Genomic DNA, 27,430 nt, shown 5'->3' with positions numbered 1-27,430 from the left:
GTCGCTGTTATTACTATTACTATTATTACTACTACCATTACCACCATGCCTGCTATTATACTACTATGGTTACTGTCGCTGTTATTACTACTACTAATACTACTATTATTACTACTACCATTACCACCATGCCTGCTATTATACTACTGTGGTTACTGTCGCTGTTATTACTACTACTAATACTACTATTATTACTACTACCATTACCACCATGCCTGCTATTATACTACTGTGGTTACTGTCGCTGTTATTACTACTACTAATACTACTATTATTACTACTACCATTACCACCATGCCTGCTATTATACTACTGTGGTTACTGTCGCTGTTATTACTACTACTAATACTACTATTATTACTAATACCATTACCACCATGCCTGCTATTATACTACTGTGGTTACTGTCGCTGTTATTACTACTACTAATACTACTATTATTACTACTACCATTACCACCATGCCTGCTATTATACTACTATGGTTACTGTCGCTGTTATTACTACTACTAATACTACTATTATTACTAATACCATTACCACCATGCCTGCTATTATACTACTGTGGTTACTGTCGCTGTTATTACTACTACTAATACTACTATTATTACTACTACCATTACCACCATGCCTGCTATTATACTACTGTGGTTACTGTCGCTGTTATTACTACTACTAATACTACTATTATTACTAATACCATTACCACCATGCCTGCTATTATACTACTGTGGTTACTGTCGCTGTTATTACTACTACTAATACTACTATTATTACTACTACCATTACCACCATGCCTGCTATTATACTACTATGGTTACTGTCGCTGTTATTACTACTACTAATACTACTATTATTACTACTACCATTACCACCATGCCTGCTATTATACTACTATGGTTACTGTCGCTGTTATTACTACTACTAATACTACTATTATTACTAATACCATTACCACCATGCCTGCTATTATACTACTATGGTTACTGTCGCTGTTATTACTACTACTAATACTACTATTATTACTACTACCATTACCACCATGCCTGCTATTATACTACTATGGTTACTGTCGCTGTTATTACTACTACTAATACTACTATTATTACTACTACCATTACCACTATGCCTACTGTTGCTACTATGGTTACTACTGCTGCTGTTATTACCACTACTACTTCTTCATCATCATCATCTTCTTCCTCTACTACTACTACTACTACTACTACTACTATTATTTCTGCCACTACTACTTCTACTTCCACAACTTCTACTACTTCTACTTAACAGTTGTCAAGTACCAAGCAGTTACTTAATGTGCCAGACGTTGTCTCACTTATTTCTAATACATGCAAATATAAAGGACTTCAGGTATATCCAAGTATATTCACTTTCAAGTAGCAAAGTCCCTTATATTTGAAAATATCTAAAAGCATAAAGTTAATTTTCAGTTATATGTTTTTATTTTAATGGATCACAACAGTGCACACATTTTTAAGTAGTTACACAACTATGTTCAAAGCCTACGGTTTATTTTCTACAGAAAATGCTTGGCATCCTTCTAGATTTCTAGGCCTCCTACAATAAATCTAGGTTCTCTCACTCCATTTCAGCCTCAAAATAACCCTGTGATGTGGGTAGTAGTCCCACTTTACAAATAAAATAATGAGGACCAGCAAGATCACACATCTAATAAATGGTGGCGCCAAGACACAATACCCGACTGTCTGACTCCACATTTTGTGTTCTTGCACCCACTGTGCTACATTGAACACTTTCCAAACTGATAGACTCAAGCAAATCTAAAACTGCTGTTATTATCCAACCAGACTCACCCAAACTCTGTAAAAAACAAATGAGCTGCATTTGTTACTAATAATTTTTTCTTGATTATATTCTTTGATTATACATTTAAAATTGCCTCTCTTTTTGGTGTATGGGTCTATGAATTGTGACACATACATATATTCACATAACCACCACTACAAGCAGAGTATCGAACAGTCCCATCATCCAAAAATCTCCCTGGTACTTTGCTTTCATAATCACACCCTCACCTTCTAGCCCCTGACTACAACTGAGCTATTCTTCATCTCCATAGCTTTGTCTTTTCAAGAATGTCCTATAAATGGAATGAGACAGTATGTAAACTTGTTTTACATTAAATTTTTTATCTTGAGATAACTGTGGATTCATGCAGTGGTAAAGAATAATACAGAGATCCTGTGTACCCTTTTCCACTTTCTGTTAATGGTAATAGCTTGTAGAACCATAGTACAATACCACAGCCAGAATACTGACATGATAGAGTCAAGCTACAGACATTTCCAAAACCACAACGATCTCTCCTATTGCTCCTTATAGCCACACCCACTTCTCTCCCACCCTACCCTACCTGTGACAACCACTAATGTGTTCTCCATTTCTACAGTTTTGTCATTTGAAGGATGTTATATTAAAGAAATCTAATGGTTGATGATGTTGAGCAAACTTTCATGTGCTTATTTGCCATCTCTCTCTCCTCCAGTAAAATGACTATTTGTGTCTTCCACCTATGGTCTAATTAGATTGCTTTCATTTTCACTGTTGAGTTTTGAGAGTTCTTTATATATTCTAGATACTAGTTCTTTGTTGGGTATCTAGTTAGCAAATAGCCCCCGCCCCATTCTATAGCTTGTCTTTTTATCTTCTTAACAGGGGCAAAGCAAACATTTTAAATTGTTATTAAGTTCTATTTAGCAAGTTTTCCTCCCATGGGTTATGCTTGTGGTGTCAAGTCTAAGAACTCTGCCTACCTGTATACCTTAAAGATTTTCTATTTTTTGTGTGTCAAAGTTCTATAATTTTATGTTTTACATTTAAGTCCATGATCGATTTTGAGTTGATTTTCTCATAGGGTGTGAGACTTATGTTGAGGTTCATTTTTTTCTTTTTTGCCTACAGAAGTCTGTTTGTGCCAGAATAATTTGTTAAAAAAGGTTTTCTTCCTCCATTGAATTGTTCTTGCAGGTAGGCATGAAATGTCCAGAATAGGCAAATATATTGATACCGAACATAGATTAGTGGTTGACGTAGTACTAGTGGGGGGGTGGTGAGGGGAATTGGGGAAATATGGGGGTGACTGATAAAGGATATAGAGGTTTTTTGGAAATGATAAGAGTGGTCTAAAATTGATCATGGTGATGATAGCACAACTCTGAGAATACACTAAAAACCATTCAATTTTACATTTTAAATAAGCTAATTGTATAGTATATTAACTATATCCCAATAAAGCTCTTACCCCAAAAATCAGCTGGACATATTTGTGTGGGCCAATTTCTGGATTCTCTATTCTCCATTTTTCTATGTATATATTCCCTTATTAATACCACATAGTCTTGATAAGTGTAAGTATATAATATGCCCTGAAGCTGGGCAAATGTATTCCTCCCACCTCATCCTTCTTTTTCAAAATTGTTTTAGCTAGTCTAGTTTCTTTGCCTTTCTACATAGATTTTAAAATAATACTGTCTATATGTATGAAATAAATCTTACAGGGATTTTGATAGGTATTGTATTATATATAATATATAAGAATTATTTTAATATATTTATAAAATATATAAATTATATATATCAGTTTAGGGAGAACTGACATCTTTACTGTATTGAATTTTCCAATTTATGAGCATGGTATGTCTCTCCATTTATTTAGATCTTGCTTGATTTCTTTCATCAACATCATGTGGTTTTCTGAATACAAGTCCAGTACACCTTTTGTTAAATTTACACCTATGTATTTTTTTAAAGCAATTGTGAATGGTATTGCACTTCTAATTTCAGTGTTCAAGTGTTCATTGCTAGTTTATAGATATACAATTGATTTGTGTATGTTTATCTTATATCCTGTGACCTTGCTGAACTTACTTATTAGTTCAAGGAGGGATTTTGGTAGGTCACTTGGAATTTTTGTGTAGAAAAACAAATCTGAAAATAAAGACAGCTTTATTTATTCCTTTCTGGTCTGTATGACTTTTCTTTCTTTTTCCTGCCTTATTGCACTAGCTAGAACTCCAGCACTATATTGAAAAAGAGTGGTGATAAGAGACATCCTTGTCTTGTTCCTGATACTAGGGAGAAAGCATTCAGTCTTTCATAGTTAAATATAACGTTAACTATAAATTCTTATAGATGCTCTTTGTCAAGTTAAGGAAGTTCCCCTCTATTCCTATTTTCCAAGTATTTATCATGAATAGGTATTGAATTTTGTTGAGTGCTTTTTCTACATTGATTGATACATAAGTCCTTTTTAATTTTATTTTTTCTGGAAAAGATTTTGTAGAATTAGTGTTAATTCTTCTTTAATTATTTAGTAAAATTCTCCAAAGGTACCATCTGGGCATGGATATTTCTTTGTTGGATTTTTTTTTTCACTAGCAATTCAATTAATAGTTCTGAAGCTATTCAAATTATCTATTTCATATTGGGTGAGTTGTGGTAGCTTGTGTTCTTTGATTAATTGATCCATTCTGTTTAACTTATCAAATTTGTATGTGTAGACTTACTCATAGTATTCCCTTATTAGCCTTTTGATGTCTGCAGGGTCTGTAGTAATAACCCCTGTTTCACACCTAATACTGGTAATTTGTGTCTTCTTTCCTGTTTTTGGTGAGTCTTGATCAAGGTTTGTTGACTTTATTGATCTTTTCAAAGAACCAGCTCTTTGTTTCATTGATTTTCTCTCTCTCTCTCTCTTTTTTTTTTTTTTTTTTTGGTTTTAAACTTCACTGATAAATGTTGTTAACTTCATTATTTCCTTCTGCTTGTTTTGTATTTATTTTGTTCTTTTTCTATGTTCTTGAGATGGGAGCATAGATTACTGATTTGAGATTCTTGCTCTTTTCTAATGTATGCATTAGAGCTATAAATTTCCCTCTCAACACTGCCTTTTAACGTTTGCCTTTTACAAACCGTTTTGTTGCACTTTAATTTACATTTAGTTCAACATATTTTTTTATTTCCCTTGGGACTTTCTCTCTGATTTATGGATTATATAGTTCAGTTTCTAAGTGTTCAGGCATTTTCCTGTTATCTTTTAGTTACTGATAACTAGCTTGAATTAATTATGTTTAGAGAACATACACTGTATATGATTTCAATTCTTTTAAATTTGTTGAGATTTGTTTTGTGGTCCAAGATACAACCTACCTTGGTATGTGTTTCACAAATGCTGAAAAAGAACACGTATTCTGATGTTGTTGGGTAGAATGATATAAGTGCTGATTAGATTCTGTTTTTTGATGGTGTTGTTGAGTTTTATATCCCTGCTGATTTTATATCTAGCTATTCTATCAATTCTTGAGAGAAGGGTATTGAAATCTTCAACTCTAATTGTGGATTTATTTATTCATTTCTTCTTTCAATTCTATCAATTTTTGCTTCATGTACTTCATAGCTAGGTTGTTTGGTGTATATACATTTAGGATTTCTTTGTCTTCTTAGTGGATTGACTCTCTTCTTATTATACATTGTGCCTCTCTGATTCTGCTTTCTTTTTATGCATACTTGCATGACAAATATTTTCTCATCATTTTGTTTTCAGCCTGCTTATATTGTTATACTTGAGGTGGGTTTCTAGTAGACAGAATATAACTGGCTCTTTTTTTTCACTCCACTCTGTCAATGTCTTTTAGTTGATATATTTGATCCATGTACATTAATGGAATTATTTTTTGCCTATTTTTTAAATTGAAGTATAATTAACATACAATGTTATGTTAGTTTCAGGCATAAAACATATTGATTCAACAATTCTGTACATTACTCAGTGCTTACCACAGTAAGTGTAGTCACCATCTGTCACCACACATTACAATATTATTGACTATAGTCCCTATGCTGTACTTTTCATCTCCATGACTTATTTTATAATTAGATGTTAGTAGCTCTTAATATCCTTTCTCTATGTTACCCATGCCACACCCCAACAACTACCAGTTTGTTCTCTGTATTTAAGAGTTTGGGCTTTGGGGTGTTTAATTTGTTTGTTTGTTTTGCTTTCTAGATTCCACATATAAGTAAAATCATATGGTATTTGTCTGACTTATTTCACTTAGCATAATACCCTCTAGGTTCATCCATGTTGTTGTAAATGGCAAGATCTCATTCTTTTTAATGGCTGAGTAACATTCCAGTCTGTGTGTGTGTGTGTGTGTGTGTGTATCACATCTTCTTTATCCATTCATCTATCAGTGGAGATTTGAGTTGCTTCCATGTCTTGGCTATTGTAAATAATGTTGCAATAAACACAGGGGTTTATATATCTTTTTGAATTAGTGATTTTGTTTTCTTTGGGTAAATACCCAGTAGCAGAATTACTGGATCATATGATATTTCTATTTTTAATTTTTTGAGGAATCTCCATATCGCTTTCCACAACAGTTGAACCAATTTACGTTCCCACTAATTGCACACAAGGGTAACTTTTCCTCCGCAACCTTGTCAATAGTTGTTATTTCTTGTGTTTTTGATATTAGCCATTCTGACTGGTGTGAGGTGATATCTCATTGTGGTTTTTGATTTGCATTTCCCTGATGATTAGAGATGTTGAGCATCTTTCCGTGTGTCTGTTGGCCATCTGTATGTCTTCTTTGGAAAAATGTCTATTCAGGAACTCTGCTCATGTTTAACTGGATTATTTGGGGGTTTTTGGTGTAGGGTTATACAAGTTCTTTATATATTTTGGATACTAACCCCAGATCAGATATATCACTTGCAGAAATGGAAATGGTATTTACTGGGTTGCTTTTTGTTTTGTTGATGGCTTCCTCTGCTGTGCAAAAGCTTTTTATTTTGGTGTAATACTAATAGTTTATTTTTGCTTTTGTTTCCCTTGCCTGAGGAAACATATCCATAAATATATTGCTAAGGGTGATTTTCAAGGAATTACTGCCTATATTCTCTAGGTGTTTTATGGTTTCAGGTCTCACATGTAGGTCTTTAATCCATTTTGAGTATATTTTTGTGTATGGTATAAGAAAGTGGTACAGTTTCATTCTTTTGCATATAGCTGTTTAATGTAATTATTGATATGTAAGGAATTCAGTCTTCCATTTTATTTTTTGTTTTCTGCTTGTTTTGTTTTTCATTTCTCTGTTTTCTTTTTTCTGCATTCCTGTGCATTACTTAAGCATTTTTCAGAATTTCACCTTTATTTACCTATACTGTTTTTTTGTTTTTGTTTTTTGGGGTTTTTTAAAATATCTTATTTATTTCTTTGAGAGGGAGAGAGCGCAGAGTGAGAGAGAGAGCACGAGCTGGAGGGAGAGGTAGAAGGAGAGGGAGAAGAAGGCTCCCTGCTGAGCCCCCTATATGGGGCTCAATCCCAGGACCCTGAAATCATGACCTGAGTCGAAGGCAGATGCTTAACCAACTGGGCCACCCAGGTGCCCCTTACCTATACTGTTTTTGAGTGTGTTTCCTTATATAGCTTTTTTTTAGTGTTGCTCTTGGTATTACTGGTGCCATCATTTTACCAATTCAAGTAAAATGTAGTACCCTAACCCTCCTCTCTTTATGCTTTTCTTAAATATACCCTCTACATCCTTAGAACCACATTAGAAGTGTTGTAATTTTTGCTTCAATTATCAAACTTAACTTAGAAGACTCAAGAGGGTTCTTTGCCCATAATTTTGCTTACCATGTTCTTTATTCTTCCTGATGTTCCAAGATTCCTTCTTTTGTCATTTTCTTCTGCTAAGGAACTTCCTTTAGCCATTCTTTTAGGGTTGGTCTACTGGTGACAAATTTTCTTTCATTTTATTTCATGTAAGAATGTCTTTATTTTCCCTTCATTACTGAAGAACATTTTCTTAGATACAAGATTCTGGGTTGACATCCCCCCACCCCACATGAAAAATGTGCCACTTTCTTCTGACCTCCACGGTTTCTGATGAGAAATCCGTTGTCACTTGAATGTTTTCCCTTTATAGGTATTGTATCTATCTCTGCTTTTAGAATTTTTTTCTTTGTGTTATTTTCCTAAAATTTTACTAAGATACACCTTGGCATGGATTTTTTTTTTTTAAGATTTATTTATTTATTTGACAGGGGGAGGGGCAGAGGGAGAAGGAGAGAGAGAGTCTTAAACAGATTCCACAGGGGGCTCGATTTTACAACCCTGAGATCACAACCTGAGCCAAAACCAAGAGTTGGATACTTAACCAACTGTGCCACCCAGGTGCTCCGATCTTTTTAAATCCTGTTTGGGGCTCACTCACCTTCTCGAATCTGTAGGTTTTTGTATTTTGCCAAATTTGGGAAATTTTCAGCCATTATTTCTTTGTGTGCTTTTTCAGCCTTGCCCTTTTTCTCCTCTCCTCTGGGACTCCAATGACACAAGTTACATCCTTTGTTAGGGCCCCACTAGTCCTGAGGTTCTGTTCATTTGTTTTCAGTGTATCTTCCCTCTGTTGTTTAGACTGATAGTAATTTGGGTAACTTCTATTTTATTTTCAAGCTCACTGATTCTTTTCTCTTTCCATTCTATCTCCTCACTGGGTTCATTCATTGAGTATTTAGTTTTAATTACCGTATTTCTTAGTTCTAAAATTTCCCTTTGGTTCATCTTTATACCTCCAATTTCTTCACTGAGACTTTCTATATTTTTTCTGAGACTATATTTTTTCATTTGTTTTAATGCATGTTCATAATTGCTTTTTTTATGATGGCTGCTTCAAAATCTTTTTTGATAATTAAAAATTTCTTTCATCTTGGTGTCGGCATCTATTGGTTGTCTTTTGTCATTCAGTTTGAAATCCTCATGCTTCTTGGTATAATGAGTGACTTTCTGTTGAAACCTGGACACTTGGGGTATTAAGTTATGAAATTCAGGATCTTATTCAAGCCTTCTTTTTTGCTGGCTTTCTCTGACACTGCTCCAGGATGGAAAGGGATGGAGAAGGGAGAAGGGGCTCCACTTCATTACAGTTAGGTAGAGATAGAAAACCAGGTTCTCCATTTGGCCTTGCCTGAAGTGGAATGCTCTTCATTACTATAGAGCAGAGGTAAGGGTTCCAGCTCCCCACTCTGCCTCCACTGATACTTTCCTGGCTGGGAGGGATAGGGTTGCTTCATTACTGCTCCCCACATGGCCACAAGAGACACCATGGGGGCAGATGACCTCTTTACCATTGGGTAGTGATGAAAATCCTGACTCTACACTATTTCTGACATTACCTGAATGGGAAGCAGGAGGGAACCTTGTTATAGCCTGTTGGGCATGAGATTTTAGGCTCCCCATCTGACCTTCACTAGGGTAGGAGCTATAGTTTTCCCCATAGTGCTTGTCTAAAGTAAAGCAGTTAATTTCTAAAAGTTTTCTATCTTGTGAGGTTGCCTTTTACATGGCCATTTGGCTAGAGAGAGCAGGCTTCTGTTAGGATTTGGGGGGCCTACATTCATTGGCTTTTCTAGGTTGCCAACTTCTCCGACTTTTATTCTAGGATATTTAAGGCAAAAAAAAAAAAAAATCATAGGCTGTTCTATTCCCTGTTCTTAAAATCTCAAGGTCCATAGCTGATCTGCCTTCTTCTCTCAACTCTGAGTCTTTTTATGTTTGTTTTATAATTTCCAGGCTAATTCTCTGCAGGAATAGGGAAAAATACATCTACTCTATTTTCCTAGAAGTGAAAGTCACTATGTAGCCTTTTAGACTGACTTATTCCACTCAGCGTAATGCCTTCAAGATTCATCTATGTTACAGTGTATATCAGTAGCTTGTTCCTTTTTGCTGCTGAATATTCCATTATATATACAAGTTTGTTTATGTATTCATCTCTTGAAGGAAATTTTGTTTCATTTTTCTTGTTTGGGGGATTATAAGTTGAGCTGCTGTAAACATTCATGTACAAGTTTCTGCAGAAACATAAGTTTTCAATTCTCTACAGCAAACACCCAGAAGTAGAATTCCTGGATTATGTGATAAGTGTATGTTTAAACTTTATAAGAAATAGCTTAACTGTTTTCCAGAATAGCTGTGTCATCTCGCATTCTCATCAGTAGTGATGACAGTTCCTGTTACTCCACATCCTCACCCACACTTGGTATTTTTAGTATTTTTATTTTAGCCATTCTAATAGGTGTATAGTGATATCTCTTTGTAATTTTTCATTTCCCTAATAGCTAATGATGTTTAACACCTCCTCATGTGCTTAATTGCAATCTATGTATCTTCTTCAGTGAATTTTCTGTTCAAATCTTTTGGGCTGCTTTTTCTTCCTGTTGAACATTGAATATTATTTATATACTCTGGATATATGAACAACTTCTTCATATTATAAAACTCAAGTGAGAGAAAAAGAAGAGAGGAGTAAAGCAATCTAATACAATCAGCTGTTACTCCATAGCAATCTGCTTGCTGAGTACTTCTCCTGAGGCTCAAACACACAACCTTGGCCACATTGGAACTACAGTCTCCTGCCAACAAAAGTCACAGACCACTTAAAACTTGGGCTCCAAAAAGCAGAGTCTCATCCCACTCCCTATTCTCTCCATGTCTTGAGCAATCCAATAAAGCAGAATGCTGGCTTGGGTATTTGAAGAGTATTTGTTTTCAACTGTGATCTCCTAAATAGCAGGGACTATGTGCCAGGCACTGCACTCTGTGCTGAGAATACACTGCACTCTGTGCTGAGAATTCCCTTGGGTATTTCATAGTCCTTCTGAAAGTCCTCTGTATGTTTTCCAAACTGGACCAGTTCTTCTCCAAGACTGTCACATGGTAGTTTCCCTAGGACTTCCTTTCAATGCTCCCCTAGGTTATAGCCCAAGTTCTTAGGTATCAAGTTTTTTTCTTTTTAATTTACTCATTTTTTTTTTTTTGGATTGCATTTTCCAGTACCTTCTTCAAAAAGGACATGTGAAGTTATTTTTAAATCCATGCATGTCCCAAGGTGAATTACTTCATTCTCATATTTGATTAATAGTTTAGCTAGATGTGGATTTTAGATTGAAAATAATTTTCCGTTATGCATTAGCATTTTTTCATTATACTGTAGACTGCAATGTTGTTCTTGAGAAGTCTGATAACTTTCTGATTCTTGATCTTTTGTAGGACCTCTCTTTCTCTCCAGAAGGATATGGGATCTCTTCTTTATCCACAGTGTTCTGAAACTTAACAACATGAAGTGTCTTGGCATGGGATTCTGTTCATTCACTGTAACACAGTCCATGTCCTGTTTCATTCCAAAGACATATGCTTGAGTTTCGGGGAATATTCTTGTGATATTCTTGTGATATTTTTTTATAATCTCTCCTCTGGTTTAATTCTTTTCTCTTTCAGAAACTCCTCTTAGCCTGATGTTGGACATTTGTGGCTAATTCTCTCAATTTTTTATTTTTTTCCTACTTTTTCTATTTCTTTGTCCTTTTGTTCATTTGAGTTTCTGTGAGATTTCTTTGATTTTATCTTCTAATCTTTCGGGCAAATTTTTTTAATGTCATATTTTTAATATGTAAGAGTCCTTCATTCTATCATCCTTCTTTTGTTTCATGGTTATAAACCTCTAATTCCCCTGAGAAGTCTTCTTAAATAGTTAATTTTAAATATTTTATTCTGGTTTCTGTATTGTAGCCATTTCTTCCAAGTCCCTTTTGTTTACTTGTTTGTTTTAGTCTTTTTCTTCATGTTTTAGGATTTACTCAAATGTCTGGTTATCTCTGATTTGCCTTACATATTATCTAGTGAGGCACTAGACAGAGAGAGACTGGGAAACTGTTCCCAAGTCATGGAGATAAAAGAGACAATACAATGTATCATCTGGATTGGCACCTAGACCAGGAAAAATGGTTCTAAAGGATATTATTGGGATAATTATGAAGATTGAATAGATGGGCTATAGATTTTGTAATACATCAACATTGCATATAACATTAAAACATTATGCAATAGGAAGTCCTTGTTTTTAAAAAGTACACAGAAAGGTATTTATGACTAAAAGGGCATAATATCTACAAATTACTCTCAATTAGTTAATATATACAATGTGATCAAGTTTTCTGGAAACCCACCCAAACATCCAGGCTGTACTACCTCCTTATGTTGCTTCTGTAAATGTTGACTAGCTGTTTCCTAGAGATAAATGCTTAACCTTGTCCTGACTATACATACAGGGGGTAAGATTATGAAATTAGTCATATTCATGCCCATAAACTTTACCTTGTGAAGAAGTGCAGTATGTAAATTATTCTCTACTCGTGGCTGAAATGCCACATTAGAGATTCATTTCTATAGCTCATAAATAGATTGGGTAGCTGCAACTGCTTCTAAGCTCTGAGGAAGAGTCAATGCACATTGATTGAGAATCCAAACATCAAAAAAGTTAACACCCTCCCAAAGACTATGTAGATAGTAGGTAGTAGAGCTGGATTTAGAACTGTTTTGTCTAATAGGTTCTCTATTGCAGTATACTCAAAGACCATGATTAGCTAACTCCTGGGGATATTTGTTTATCAGATTGATTTACAACCTTGGCAGGTAACAGAGAGGAGTGCAGTTCAACATTAATTTGGTCCAGGTTAAATATGTGGAGGAACTAGGAGACAGGGCCAAGAGAGAAAACAACTAAGGAATGAGAAAGTGCCCCAAGAAAATTCACATGCCTGGCAGTATTCCATTAGTGCCAGCCCTCTTGGCTCCTGGTTTCTGGGAGACTTACAGAGTTTCCATCTTCCTCCTTAGTTAAATATCTCCTGCTAGTTCTGCAGCAAGCCCAGTGCCTGGAGCTCCCCAGACTGCCACTAGACTCCCAAAGACACAGGCTATTTCATCCACGCTCATGGGCTCAGTTGTGTTCAGAGACATCCATATTTTCTTGTCCCCAAAGAGCTTCTGCATTTCTGTTCCAACTGAAATTCTGTTAATGGGACTCCTGGAACTGGATGCCTTGTCTTGTCACCAACCACATTTCAAAGACATCATGGTGCACACCATCCCATTCTCATCCTTCCAAGTAAGCAGGTCCTGAGCCATTTAGCACTCATGATTGTCCTCCACATTCTGTGTCTCTAGTCCAACCATTCTTTATTTCAATCATTTCACTTATTTTTTTCCATCAGTACTGAATGATTCTATGCCCCTATTTCTTTTTCTTCTCTTTCTCTTCTTTTTCTTTTCTTTCTGAATTCTGGATGGTTTCTTGAATGTTGCCAGAATCTCACACATAGTGTTCTCTGCTTTCTCCAAAGCTATAGAAGCTCACTCATTGCACACAGGAGCAACTTGAAAGCTCAGGCAATTAATGCCCTCTGAGTACCACTCCATTAGTGGAGAACAGACATCCTTAGATAATTGCCACAGCCTCCCTGTCCTCTGGTGGGACATTCCACACAGTTGCTTAGATGGTCCCCAGCAAGACTGAGCCCATAGGAGTAAGTAGCTCATTAACCACACTTCATTGGCTCTTCTCCATTCTCTACCCCATTTTCTCCCTTCTCTCACTTTTGCTTCCTGTGATCACATCCCCATTAAACTACCCACACCCAAGGCCTTATCTCTGGTTCTGCTTTTGGGGCCATTCAAATCCAGATACCTCTTCCATTCTCAGCTCCAGACATTCCTGGTATTTCAGTTAAATAGCACTACTTTTGGTTTATTGAATATGGAATGCTTCTTTCATGTCTCTGAATCTTTTTCTCAGGTTGACATGACTTCCATCCTGGTCCGTCTGGCCAAACCATTCATCCTTCAAGACTCACCTCAAATACCACCAAGTACCACTTCTTCTGAAAGACTTCCTGAAATCTCCCATCCTAATTTGCCAATTATACATTTTACACACACACACATATGTAAAACACATTCTATCTTATCATTTTACAAGTTTGTTTTTCCAACTAGGCTGTAAGCTGGAGGGTCTGGCCATTGCCTACTCATCTCTGTACAGCCCACTGCACCAAAAAAAAAAGTGTGTTAAATGAGTGAATTAATTAATTCATCCCAGATATCTGTAGAGTGCTACACACTTCCACTCAATTTTCTTGCAAGAGAATAGTAAGGAAGATGATCATCCGATTTCCCATCACTTCTAGCACTCGAGTTCCCAGACATTTAAGATACATTATCTCATTCGATCTTAATAGCCCTGTAGGATAGGCAATGAAATCACTACTATCTCCATTTTATTATTGTTTTTAAAAGATTTTATTTATTACTTGTCAGAGAGAGAGGGAGACAGAGAGCACAAGCAGGGTGAGTGGCAGGCAGAGGGAGAAGCAGGCTCTCTGCTGAGCAGGAAGCCCGATGCGGGACTCGATCCCAGGACCCTGACACCATGACCTGAGCCAAAGGTAGACACTTAACCGAGCCACCCAGATGCCCCAATCTCCATTTTGTTATTAAGAAAATTGGGTCCCAGAGAATAGAACTGACTTTCTCAAGACCACATAGCACTAGAAGCTAGGACCCAAGTCTCCTGGTCAAGCACTCATTCCACCACACTCATTCAGGGTCAGGCCCACCCTGTCTGCCCTCTGCTTCAGAGCCATCTCTGTGCTCTCCAGGCCACCTCCACTCTATTGTCTGTCCTATTCTCCAGCCATTCATTCCTGGCAATCAAACTTACTTGGCATCTTGGCAAATCCTTCCCCAAATGTTCTGCAGCCCCCTCTGAACTTCACCCAGGGCCATGGTCCTGGACTGTCTTATTTTTCTATCCCTCAGACTCACTCCCAAGTTTCTCAAGCAGCTGCTTGACACTCTTGTATGCTTGGAAAACTTCTATGGTGGTTCTGAAGGGAAACCTCACAGTCCCTCTGGCTCCCTGCTGTCACTCATCCTATGGGACTCTTGAATGTCACCACATCTGGGAAGTTGCCCTACCCTGACTTCCCAAACTGTATTAGGTCCCCCTAGTTTGCTACTCTTTTCCTTCATAGTTTTATTACCACAACTTTTAGTAATTGTTTGTTAATTTCTTCCAATAATGATAACAGTTAACATTTACTGAGTACTTCTTGTACTAAGGGTCTATATTATTGTCCTTAATTTTCATAATCCTATAGGGTGGAAGCACACATAGTTAATCAGATAGGAAATATACTTCCTACCTACTAGTATATTCTTAACTCCTAACATAGTGTCTGGCACAGGGACATAGAGGGTGTTAAAAATCTATTTGTTAAGTGAATAAATTAACTCTCTTTGACACCATATCATTGAAACTTGCTGCTCTGAAGACACATCTTCCACAAAATTCTCTAGTCATGTTGAGTGTGATTGACTTTAGGGGAAAGACCATGTTAAAGTCTGCTGTTCACTTACTCATTCAACACATATTTGTTGAGTTCCTACTGGGTACCAGATACTTTCTAGGTGTCTGGACCTATCCCTAGGTGAGAGCTCCATGTAAGTAAAGGTGAAGTTCGGGGCATGGTTCTACTTTGGGTCTCCCGGAAGGGCCAGTGGATGTGGGAGTCCAAGATGAGATTGAGATTGTGCTCCCCCAACCCACCTGGATGCTCATACTTCAGTTCAGATAGAATTGAGATAATGCAGTCAGCCCCAGTCCTGGGCCCAGTCTAGGCCCAGCTGAGCCCCAGTGATGTTACTTTGGTGTTGGATTTGTGCAGAGAAACGAGACAACATGCCAACAGCCCAGATCCTAGCTGACTTACTTTCTCCCTCCATTCCCCATTGCTTTGCTGAGTCACTGTTCACAACAGCTATTTCAAAGTGGGAGTTATAGCTGCCCCAGCCCCATGGCTTGATGTCAAATTTGTTCAGTTCAGATGATGTAAACATTTATACTGCCATCCTTTTGTCTTCTGATCATTTCATTAGGCTTTTCTTCAGGATATGTTCCATTTAAGCAGCCCAACTGTTCAGAGTGTATCAAGAGAAATCATTTTTCCAGGAGCCAGTGACAGTGGGGACTGGAGGGGCAGTCAGTGTGTCTTAAGTGGCCTGCTGTGATGGGGACCAGCAGGAGATCTTGCCCGGAAGTGGGCAGAGGCAAGAAAGGGCATCTTGGGAGAGGGCATATGGGGCCATCATGCCTTTCTGCCCCTCTTCAAGGTGGCCCCCAGCCTGTAAGTTTGGATGAAGAGTCCTGGCCCTTTTGAAAGCAGGACATCAGCACTCATTATTAAAAATTGCTCTGTGTGCCTGCCTGTAATGTGGATGTTGAGATTTTCTTTGATTTCCCCTTGCTCCCACCTCAAATCGATCTCTCTTACTTTGCTGATTGCATGTGGCTAAAGAAATCTGTGCTAATTCTTGATTCCATTTCTAGATTGGCCCCAGTCTAACTCAACACATGCAAGAGAACTCAATATATGACCTCAACACATCTGCTCCTAACAGCCTGGGGCATATCTGGGCAAAAGTTCTAGAAAGGCGAGGTAGCGCTTTCCTATCACTACGGCCTGTCCTTGGCCTATAGAAGACTCTCCAGCAAAGCAACACCCGAACTCAGCCAGATCCTAAACCTGACCTCCAGCCCAATTCCAACAATACAATATTCAGAGTCAGCTTATAGAGCCATGGGTCATGCTCAGGACAGGCAGAGCTTCCTTCAGTGGCTGAGCTGCATGGGGTTACAGGCCAGGGCTGCAGATACAGACTTATTTCTACTCAGCTGGCTTTGCCATTTGCTTGCTATTCAACCTTGAGCCAAATAACAAACCACTCAGAGCCTCAATCTCTCCATGTGAAAACGAGGGAATCTGTCTCTCCAAATTTGGGGTTGCAGTGAGTCACATGATCCAGCTTGAACCTTAACATTATAACCATTAGCTGTGTGAATTATTCACTTTCTGTGAGGATACCTTTCCTTATGTGTGCAAATATAGATAATAAATACAACAAATACAGAGTTGTTGTGAGGAGTAGAATAGTATTTAGGCTCTCAACACAAGTTTAAAATATCCTCATTACCTGTCACTGGATGGTTCTTCTGCTCCTCCCCTGTCTCCCCACCACATCACTCACTCATATGTACTCCGCCGGGATCTAACCTGACATTTGACTGTTCCCTGGCATATATTTAGTGAATTGAAAGGAAAAAAAGTTCCAATATTTTTTTTCTGAAATAATAACAGTGAATTCTCAATATTTTTTATCTTTTTGATCCCGTCTTCTATATGTGACTGTGCTTAGAACAATGTCGGATAGATATTTGGCATTTAAAACACATTGGTTGCATGAATAAATGGTTTAGGAAGGTAGGTAGAGAAATTGGGGTGAAGTTAGAGATGAATGAATCAAACAAAAATAAGATATGATTGATGTTATTTTTTTCTGCCCCCAAAATGTGTACATGTCCATACAGTAGCCACAAACCAGAAACCTGGTACCTTCCTTGGGGTTTGGCCATGGCCAATTGATCAACACATCTGGTTCATTCTGCTTCTTAATTATCTCTGAAGATTGTCCTTTCCACTCTAAACCCCTTTGCTGTATCCCAGATCAGGCCAAGGCCTCTCTTGCCATCTGCCATAGTCAACTCATTAGACAACATACATCACCCTTCAAAACTCAGCTCCCACCGTCTTGCTTAGAACCCTGCAGTGGCTCCCCATTCTCTCTATAAAGTGGCCTCCAAACTTAGCTAATTATGAGAATCATCAGGGAGGAACTTTAAAAATCTCAAATCCCTGATGGTGGGTTCTGAGATCTGTAGGCCTTAAAAGTTGCCCAGGCTACTTTGATGGTCGGTCAGATTTAGGGATCACCAGTTCTCAGGCTAAAATCCCAACTCGTCTGCATGGTATGGAAGGCCCTCCATGGTCTATCTCCCCCTGCCTTCCTCTGCATGCCTCTTTACCCCTTGAATTTTATGCTCTAGCAGTGCTGAAGGCGGACAGTTTACCCACACGATGTTATGCCATCTCTCTGCTAGGAGCCTACTACCCCTCCTTCCCACAATGCCCTGCTCTGCCCGGCCCCCTGACGGATTCCTATTTATTCTCGCAGCTCTATCTCAGCCACCAAGGCAGAATGGTTCCATTTATAAAAAGTTCAAACAGGCCAATGCTTTAGGAGTCAGGAGACTGTGGGAGTGGCTACCCCTTGAGGCCAGGGAGAGAGAGGGGCTAGTGCCCAGGAGGGGACACAAGCGGGCCTCTGGGGTGCTGGACTTGTTTCTTGATCTGGGTGCTATTCACACCAGTTTATTCCAGTTTGTAAAAACCAATCAAACTGTACAGTTATGACACGTGCAGTTCTCTGTAGGTCGAAACAGCTCAGCTCACATAATGCTTCCTCCAGGAAGCCTTTGTGGATACCCTCCCTTTGAGCTAATCCTGCACCTTTCCTATGGTCACTAGGCCTAGTTCAGTCTGCTTTTTTGGTGTTTAACGTCTGAACGACCAATCCTTTATTGACATATCTCTCTCCCCAGCTAGACTGTGAGCTACCTGAGGACAAGATCCGAGAGTCCCCAGCACCTCCCAGCGCTCTCAACCAGGGCCCAGTGAAGGGATATGGGCAGGAAGAATGAACAGATGAAGAAAAAAGGAGGGTTGGTGTGTTTACTCCTTTTATCTTTCTTCCTATTGAGAATATGCAATGCTCTGCTATCACCCTGCATTTACCCGGCCAGGCCAAGGAAGGTTAAGCGATCTCTAGCCACACCTCAGGGCCTCTGTCAGAAGGACTAAGTGCCGGAGCTCCGGTCTCCACAGACACTGTGGTGCTCTCTGGACATTCAGGGCTCCTGAGCCAGGAGCAGCCCTTCTGATCTCATCCTGTGTAAACACCACAGCCCAGAAGGGTTCCCATGGGATCACTGAGTTGGCATTTGCTCACTGTCTTCCATTATTACTTAGCTGGAGAAAACATTTTGCTGCCCTGGAAAAGTCATAAAACAACAACAACATTTTTTTTTTTTTTTTTTTTTTTTTTAGAGAGAGAGAGAGAGAGGCAGACTCTCTGCTGAGCAGGGAGCCCGATGCGGGCCTCGATCCCAGGACCCTGGGATCATGACCTGAGCCAAAGGCAGACGGTTAACCATCTGAGCCACCCAGGCACCCAACAACAACATTTTTAAAAGCCTTTTAGGACTAGAAGGGGTTCCTGTGGCCACTTATGAGCTACAAGTAGACTCACCCCTTGGCAAGAATATAAAACTGGCAGAGTCCTCTTAGGATGCCACCCACCCTCCTGCATCCTCTACTTTCATCCCTCCCCTGCATCCCCTCGGCAGACCCACTGCCCACAGGTGCCCATGTTCTAAGGTTGTAGGCCCCTCTTCACGCCAGCAGGACTAGCCTGGGGACAATGGCCACTTGGAGCTCAGCGTACTCATCTGGGTAAGCCAGAAGCCGTTCTGCCATAGCGAAAGAGCTCTGGACTTGGAATCATAAAATCTGGGTTTCGGCTCTCTCTCTGTCACCTCCTGTCCTCGGACAAGTCACCGTAACTCTCTTGCCCTGAGTCTCTTTATATTTAAACCAAGACATGAACAGGGCATACCCCACAGGCATTCATGATGAGATAAGGAGGTGCAGATACATCCACACTGAAAAGCTCCACGCAAATGTGAGGCATGTTCGGGTAGTATGAACAGAAGCCCACCTTTTCCGGGAGCAGTTGCATTGTAAACCTTAGACTTAAAAGAATTTCAAATACCACTGACCCAGCTGGGGGTTGGGGGGAGGTGTAGGTCAGGTGGCTTTCTGGTCGGAGCGTGTCAGGACAGAAGGAACAGTCGTATATAGAAGGTCACTCGCCTCCTCCAGGAGCTGGATTTCTACACCCTGAGCATCCTGCTTCACTGGTTTTCAACATGCCCATCCCTGAGGGCACAGGACCCCTTCCCTCCATAGGAAGGCCTGTTCCCCAAAGCTGACTGAGGCTCCAGTCTCATTTACTGGACACCACTCGTGGCTCATCTCTGCTGGCTGTCCCTTTGGGAGATTGTGTGATTTCCTGGAAGCATCTATACCATAGGTGCTGGGGCCAAGCCAGGCGGGCAGGCCAACACACATAGCTCTGTCAGCTTCCTCAGTGCTGACTGGTGAAACTGAGTTTTGAGAGGTCAGTCGTAACTAAGGGCCTTCTGCTCATCAAAGAGAAAAAAAAAAAAGAAAAGAAACAAAGAAACCCAAAAGAACCTTAGCACCTAATTTTTTTTTTTAGATTTTATTTATTTATTTGACAGAGAGAGACACAGGAAGAGAGGGAACACAAGCAGGGGGAGTGGGAGAGGGAGAAGCAGGCTTCCCCCCAAGCAGGGAGCCCGATGCGGGGCTCGATCCCAGGACCCCGGGACCATGACCTGAGCCGAAGGCAGACGCTTAACGACTGAGCCACCCAGGCGCCCCCCTAGCACCTAATTTTTAAAACAGTCTCAACACCGGATGCTCTGAGCTTCTGTCAGAGTGAACCACTATACGGTATATACAGGGTGTGCCCAGGGAATCCCAGGTGAACTCGGAATGCAATTGCCTAAGAATACCAGATGGCGGGAGGACTGGGACACATCCCTGTGATGTGGGCCTGCTTGTCCCTTAAGCATCCAGGGAAGCAGGAGATGTTCATCCTTGGATGCTCCCAGCCATTGACCCAGCACCCAGTCACAGCCCAGCAGTGCCAATGGGAAGCTTCGGTGTTTGATGGGCTTAGGATGGAGTCCTGCTTCTACCACTTATTCACCGTGTGACCCTGGGAAAGTTGACGAGTCAGTTTTCACGTATTGTTTCTTCATCTGCAAAATAGGACTTGAGATGCCTACCTCAGAGTGGCGCTTTGTGAATTAAAGGAAGACGATGCATGCAAAGTGTTTCCTGAGGGCTGATGGGTAAAAGCTCAATAAATGGTAGTGATTCTAAAATTTTGCTCCAGAACTAATTTTCCAGCAAATGGTTCTTTACATGAAGAGCCAGACATTGGTAAAACACAAGTATAGTTAAATTCCATTTCCTTCCTCCCAAGGTCCATTAGGAAAGGGAAGGAGGATACACATGCAAAAGCTGAATTAAGAGATGGGGGTTCTTATCACTCCATTCAGGGTGGAGCACAAGCTGAAGGTGAAAAGTGTGTATGGGGGTTCATCCCGATAGCCTAACAAGTTTCTGCCAGGAAAACCAGATCCTTCCAAGGAGAGGGAAAAACAGACTTCCAAAGATAGACCCAACCTAAGCTGCCTACACCAGATAGAGAGGTGTCTGAAGCTTCAGCCATCCCATGAAATGGTCACAATGCTCTTCTCTCATTGGGCTTCATCTGGATTCTTATGAAGAATGACCAGTCATTCAGACACTGGACTGCCCATGCGCGCACAACTCCCTGAATTTTCAAAAGCATTTAGCTAAAAGAAAATTGGGCTTTTTGGGGCGCCTGGGTGGCTCAGTCATTCAAGCATCAGAATCTTGATTTCGGCTCAGGTCATGATCTCAGAATGGTGGGATGGAGCCACACGTGGAGCTCCATACTCAGTGGGGAGCCTACTTGGGGATTCTCTCTCCCTCTGCCCCTTCCCCTGCTCTCTCTCTAAGATAGATAAATCAATCAATCGGTCGATCAAGTTTTTTTTGTTTTTTAAAAAAACAGAGAAAGGGGCGCCTGGGTGGCTCAGTCGTTAAGCGTCTGCCTTCGGCTCGGGTCATGATCCCAGAGTCCTGGGATCAAGTCCTGCATCGGGCTCCCTGCTCTGCGGGGAGCCTGCTTCTCCCTCTCCCACTCCCCCTGCTTGTGTTCCCTCTCTCGCTGTGTCTCTCTCAGTCAAATAAATAAATAAAATCTTTAAAAAAAAAAAAAAAAACAGAGAAAGTTGAGCATTTACATTTTAACCACAACATAGGCACTTAGTCCCAGCTACGAAATTATAATCATTTTGCATCAGCTCATTAGTATTATGTCTACAAGTTTCAACCACTTTAAGGGACAAATAATAAAGGACAGTCTTTTTATAAGGTGGACACTGCTAAGGAGCTTCCAGCCCAGAAAAAGGATTATCTTGCCAGAACCTCTATTAGAGTATATAGTCCATAAATATTTACTAAGCCATTGACTGGTTCATTGATTCATTAATTCATTTATTCAGCAAATGCAGGCTAGGTACTTATTTCTGCAAGGCTCAAAGGCCAGAGATGAGTAAGACAGAGTCTTACTCATCAGAGTCCCTGATCTGAAGAAACTTAAAACCCAGTGGAAGATTATAAAAAGCTGGCTCTCGTACCAGGAAGAATGAAATGGGTGCTTAAGATAAGCTGCAAGCCAAGTGCCGTGGTATCCAGAGAGAGAGGCCGTCCCATGCAGAGGAACCCTCAGTGCCAGGCATGAAGTCTGACAGATCTGGTGAGCAGTGACCCAAGGTGATATGCTGGGCCCCCAGACAGGGCCTGCAAAGCAGCCTCTGTTGGCCCACTTCCCATCTGTGCTTCCTCTGCCCGCCCGAGGCCTGTACCCAAGGCTGTGCAGTGGGCATTATGACCCAGAATCGGGTGCCCCTCCCTGCCCCCCAGCATTCTCGGCTCTGTCTCTTTCTGCTGAATTCGGGGCAAGCATTGATATTCCAGCATTGCCAACATGTCACACCATTCTGCCAAGCCGGCATCTTACAGGCTCAGAGAATAACCCCCAGGGGACCTTAGCAGGAGTCTCAGCCTGCAGGAAAATCGGTTCACTTCTGAGCCCTGTCGTGACTAATCTCTTCCACCATTTATTAGATGAGGATCTTGTCAGTTTGAAAGCTTCGTTTGCTCTGCCTAGGAAATAGAATAGCGAGAGAGAGAGGGAGAGAGAAAGACCAGAGGGCAAAAGATGAAGGAACGAGATATAGAGGGGCATCAAGAATTTTGTCAAGCGACATAGACGTGCCCAGCAGTTGACAAGTTCCCTGTTGTACAAACGGAACAGCTTGATGACTTAATACAATAAAATCCCAGTGGAACCCTGCAATTTTTCACAATCATAATGTCTTGGACTTGTCCGTTGTGAGGTTCCGCAAGCGTTAGTCTGATGGCAAGGTGGAGCCTTTGGGAGAGGTGAGCTCATCAGCCCGGGGACTGCTCAGGGTCAGCGGAGCATGGGAGAGACCCAGGAGACAGCGTTTGCGGCACGGTCCGTGGCAAAGGGTGGACTGGGGTCCTGGCTCTCCTCTCACGGGAAATGGGGCCTCAGACAAATCACTCCACCTTTGTGAATCTGTTTTCTCATCTTAAAAATGGGAGTACTCCTATCTACTCTGACGAGATGAGCCAGCGACTTAAACACCCATGAAATTCTTTTCCAGAACACAGAAATCAGTGCAAGGAGGATTTAGATTATAGTGAATTTGTAGGTCAAAGACCACAAATTGAGAATAGGGTCAGCACCCATCTGCTTTTCTTTTCTTTCCTCTTTTTTTGAGAGTTGAATATTCCTCATCTCTTAAGACTTCCAGCTTTCTAAAATGATAATTCATTCTTTTTTTAAAAAAAGATTTTATTTTATTTATTTGAGTGAGTGAGAGAGAGAGCACAAGAGCGGGTAGGGTCAGAGGGAGAAGCAGACTTCCCGCTGAGCAGGGAGCCCGATGCGGGACTCGTTCCTGGGACTCCGGGATCGTGACCTGAGCCGAAGGCAGTCGCTCAACCATCTGAGCCACCCAGGCACCAAAAAATGAGAATTCATTGTAGTAGCCACTTACCGAGCACTTGCTCTGTGCCAGACTCAAGTCTCGAGTGAAAGGAGCAGAGACAAGAAGGGTCACGTGGCTTCACAGTGTAGAACTTGGAAAGTGGAGTCTGTTAACCTCATAGATATTATTTCGTGTAACACTTACAACATTCCTATGAGATAGGAGTTTTATAGATAAAAAAGTAGAGTCAGAGAGGGAAGTAATTGGCCCAAAGTGGTGACAAATGTAGAGACCGAGGCAGGATTTGAACCCAGAACTAACTCTTCCTCAGGGCTGACGTTACTTCTGAAAACAACCAACTGGGAAGATGGCTAATGCTGAACCAGTGTGATGGTCCTAGGCCCTAAAGGACAGAATCCTGAAGGACCCTTGCCAGAGAGGAGTGGAGAAAAACCAAACTTCAGGCTTATGGGGTCCAGGCCTTTTACTGATGGCACGCGGCAATGCTATGCTGTTCACAGGCCGTCACGGCAATCACCGTTCTAGCAGCTACATTCATGGAACAGGTGCTCCCTATGCTCAGGACCTAACCCTCATCTCGTTTACCCCACTGTCAAACGTACCCCAACTTGACAAATGGGTAAAAAGGTCAATGGAGATACAGACTCCACTTTCCAAGTTCTACACTGTGAAGCCATGTGACCCTTCTTGTCTCTGCTCCTTTCACTCGAGACTTGAGTGCGTGAATCATGTAAACGTTGCCTGGGAGGCCCACCCAGCACCCATATTAATAACCATGGAAGGGAGCTGGTTTCTGAAAACTCATCGAGGGCAGCCTGCAGAATACTTTGAACTTGCATCTGTCTTTTCAAATTGCTTTGAGATGAGCCGAATTCAGATCCCCCCACCTAGTGTGGGAATAGCAGGGAAGGAAAGATAAGTGGTTTTCTCCCACCTTGCAGTGGGCCGGAATCAATCACTGGCTGTGTAGACCCGGAGGCCTCACAACCTGCTTTCAGGCCAGAGAAGCATCTTTCCATCACAACAGACTCATTCAGCGGCAGATTCCTGAGATTCCACGTGGGGCTTATTGTGAGCACCATCCTGCTGACCTCTCCGGCCAGGCTGCCCCAGGGCACCCTCACCACGCCCTGAAGAGCCCTCAGTCTGGGGCCACTGCACTTGCTTTATTAGGCTGCTCGCTTGGGCTGGGTCCTCAGTGTGGGCAAACAGGGCAGGAGACACTGAAGTTGGGGAGGGGGACAGGAAGGGAAGGGAGGTCAGGAAGCAAAACCAGAAGCCGTATATAGACGTCTGCTCTGTGTGCCCAGACAGGGCCAGAGTCTGGGGCCCTGCCAGGTATCTCTGCAGCCCAGGCTGGATATGCCTGATTCCCCTGCCAACTCCTAATGGGAGAAAACGGCTTACCTTTCCTTCTCTTCCATTCTTCCCCACCTCCCGCCACCATGGCTATAACCACACCAAGCAATTCCAGAGGGGTGAATCTTTAATATACTCAGAATGGAATTGGCAGGCCTAGGCCAAACCCCAGGCCCAGAGAGAGCAGGCTCAGAGGCTCGAGCCCAGATCCTAAGCTGGAAGGGTCCAGATGCTGAGAGCCTTTGTGTGAGCAGGTTGGAGGGTGGTGAGGAAGCAAAGCCAAGGTAGAGACCTTCCCCGAGGAACTCTTCCTCTAGAACATGGGGCTGGGTGGTGGTGTGCCCTGAGGCCGAGGCTGCAGGTTCTTTCCCGGCCTCCTCCTGCTTTCCCGGCCTTCTTCTACTGCCAGTGGGTCCACTTGAGGCCCAGGCCGAGGAGTCTCAGTTCCTTCCTCCCAGCACCAGAGGAGGAACACACTCCATTCGTCTTCATCCATTCTGTAGGAGTGTCACAGAGAGGCTCCTTCTCGGGGCCCAGACCCACTGTGGACCGTCAGGCCCTCAGAGCCTGCTTGTGAGGCCGCTCTAAACTGTGGCCTGCCCCAAAGGGACATCTAGGGCCATGCTTACAGGGCCACTCACTAGTAGGAGCATAGTATTTTCGATCTCATATTTTATCTCATACCCATGCTCAATCAAACAGAAATAAAATAAGTACTGAGGTGATGTGGAAAAAAAAACAAAAACAAAAAACAGAGACCCAGAGGACCAGTGGCTGGTTATTTTAGTCAAAACAAACAATCCTTGTTTACTGCTCACAGAACACAGCATGGTCTTAAGCAACATGGCAAAGCTTGTCTTCAGCCTCATTCTCTCCCACCCAACCTCAACCCACAAACACACCCTTGGCAGCTTTCACTTTCTACATTCACACTGGTGAGTGCCCAAAACCCACACACTGCTCCGGCTGCCCAAGATGCTCCACCTTACATAGACCCCCATGTTCCAGATTTTCCAAACCCCTACCCACTCCCACCAAAATTAATCCATGCTTCCCCACCCCCACTCCCATAACACGTACTCTTTTTTTTTTTTTTATTTGAGAGAGAGAGCACAGTGGGGGTGGGGGGATGCAGAGGGAGAGGGAGAAGCAGGCTCCCCGCTGAGCCAGGAGCTGGACATGGGGCTCGATCCCAGGACCCTGGAATCATGACCTGAGCCGAAGGCAGACGCTTAACCGACTGAGCCACCCAGGCGCCCCGCACAACACATATTCTTATAGCCAAACTGTGAGCTCTTCAGAAGGGAAAGAATATTAACTAACTGAGCAACTACTACATTCCAGCCATTACAATAAGCACTTTACAAATGTTGTATCATCAGTCCTCACAACAACCTTTTGGAGTAGTTGTTGATACCACCATTTTGTACATAAGAAACTGAAGCTCAGAGAGGTTAAACAACATGCCCAAGATTATACAGAAAAAGACCAGTGCCAATATCTCAAAACCTTTTTTTACTTGGCTCCTCCAATTTTTAAAGGTTTTCTAACACCCGTACTATGTGAAATGGACCGGGCTTTATTTACTTTTGTATGCCCAAGAGCTGGCCTACTGCCTGGTCGGGTACTGGTGTCAAACAAGTGTTATTGAATAAATGAGTGGATGGATGGGTGGGTGGATGGATGAATAAGAGAAATGGGTATGTTCAAATGACCTCTGATGACCACAAATTAAAGGGTTAGTCTTCTCAGAGAATATCCTTACGTACGTGTGTTCTGGAGACAGCTCTGAAGCAGCAGTCCCACTTTAGTTTGTGCATTTCTTACCAGTTCTAGAAAACCTGGAGCTTGTTCAGAGGAAAACAGCAGGATTGGGAGGAGGTCTCAGTGACTGATCATGAGGAGTAGGTATGGGGACTGCCAGAGAAGAGAATATTCTGTGCTCAAATATTGAAGGCCGGGTAGTGGCTACACGGAAGAGGAAGAAGGTTCGCTCTGTGTTTCTGCAGGCCATTAGACTAGAATCAAGAGGGAAAGCATGGTGAGGCTGGTTTCTCATCAACAAATTCTATTCTGTGCATACACTCAACAGGCACTTTTTGGGCATCTCCTGGGAATGAAACACAATAGAAACCATCTAAAGAACCATATGGAAACCTTTATGCCTTCTCAAGGAAAAGAATAGGAAATGATGAGGAATTCTCTTAGAGCCTTGAAAAAGATCTGTACATGCAAGGGGTCCTGAAGCTTAAGCCTTAAAACGTTTATAGTCAATCCACCTGCAATTTTAAATCCTCTCTTCCCTGTCCACTCTCTCCTCCATTAGTAATCTTTTTATTTATTTCATGATGTATGCCATTTAAAGACTAAGCACACATGTGTAAATATTAATATCCCCCCTCTCTTAGAGAAAAGATAACATGCCCTACATCTTTTTCCAACTTAAGCTAACACTGGATCCCAAAAATAACTGCATCACAGTACATTGAATTGTCCTTCGTGACTTTT

Source organism: Mirounga angustirostris, unplaced genomic scaffold, assembly GCF_029215605.1.
Source record: "Mirounga angustirostris isolate CCGP_5_RB_7025 unplaced genomic scaffold, mMirAng1.0.hap1 SCAF_4, whole genome shotgun sequence".
Lineage (NCBI taxonomy): Eukaryota > Metazoa > Chordata > Mammalia > Carnivora > Phocidae > Mirounga > Mirounga angustirostris.
The sequence above is the reverse complement of the archived record's forward strand: the minus strand, read 5'-3'. Positions refer to the sequence as shown.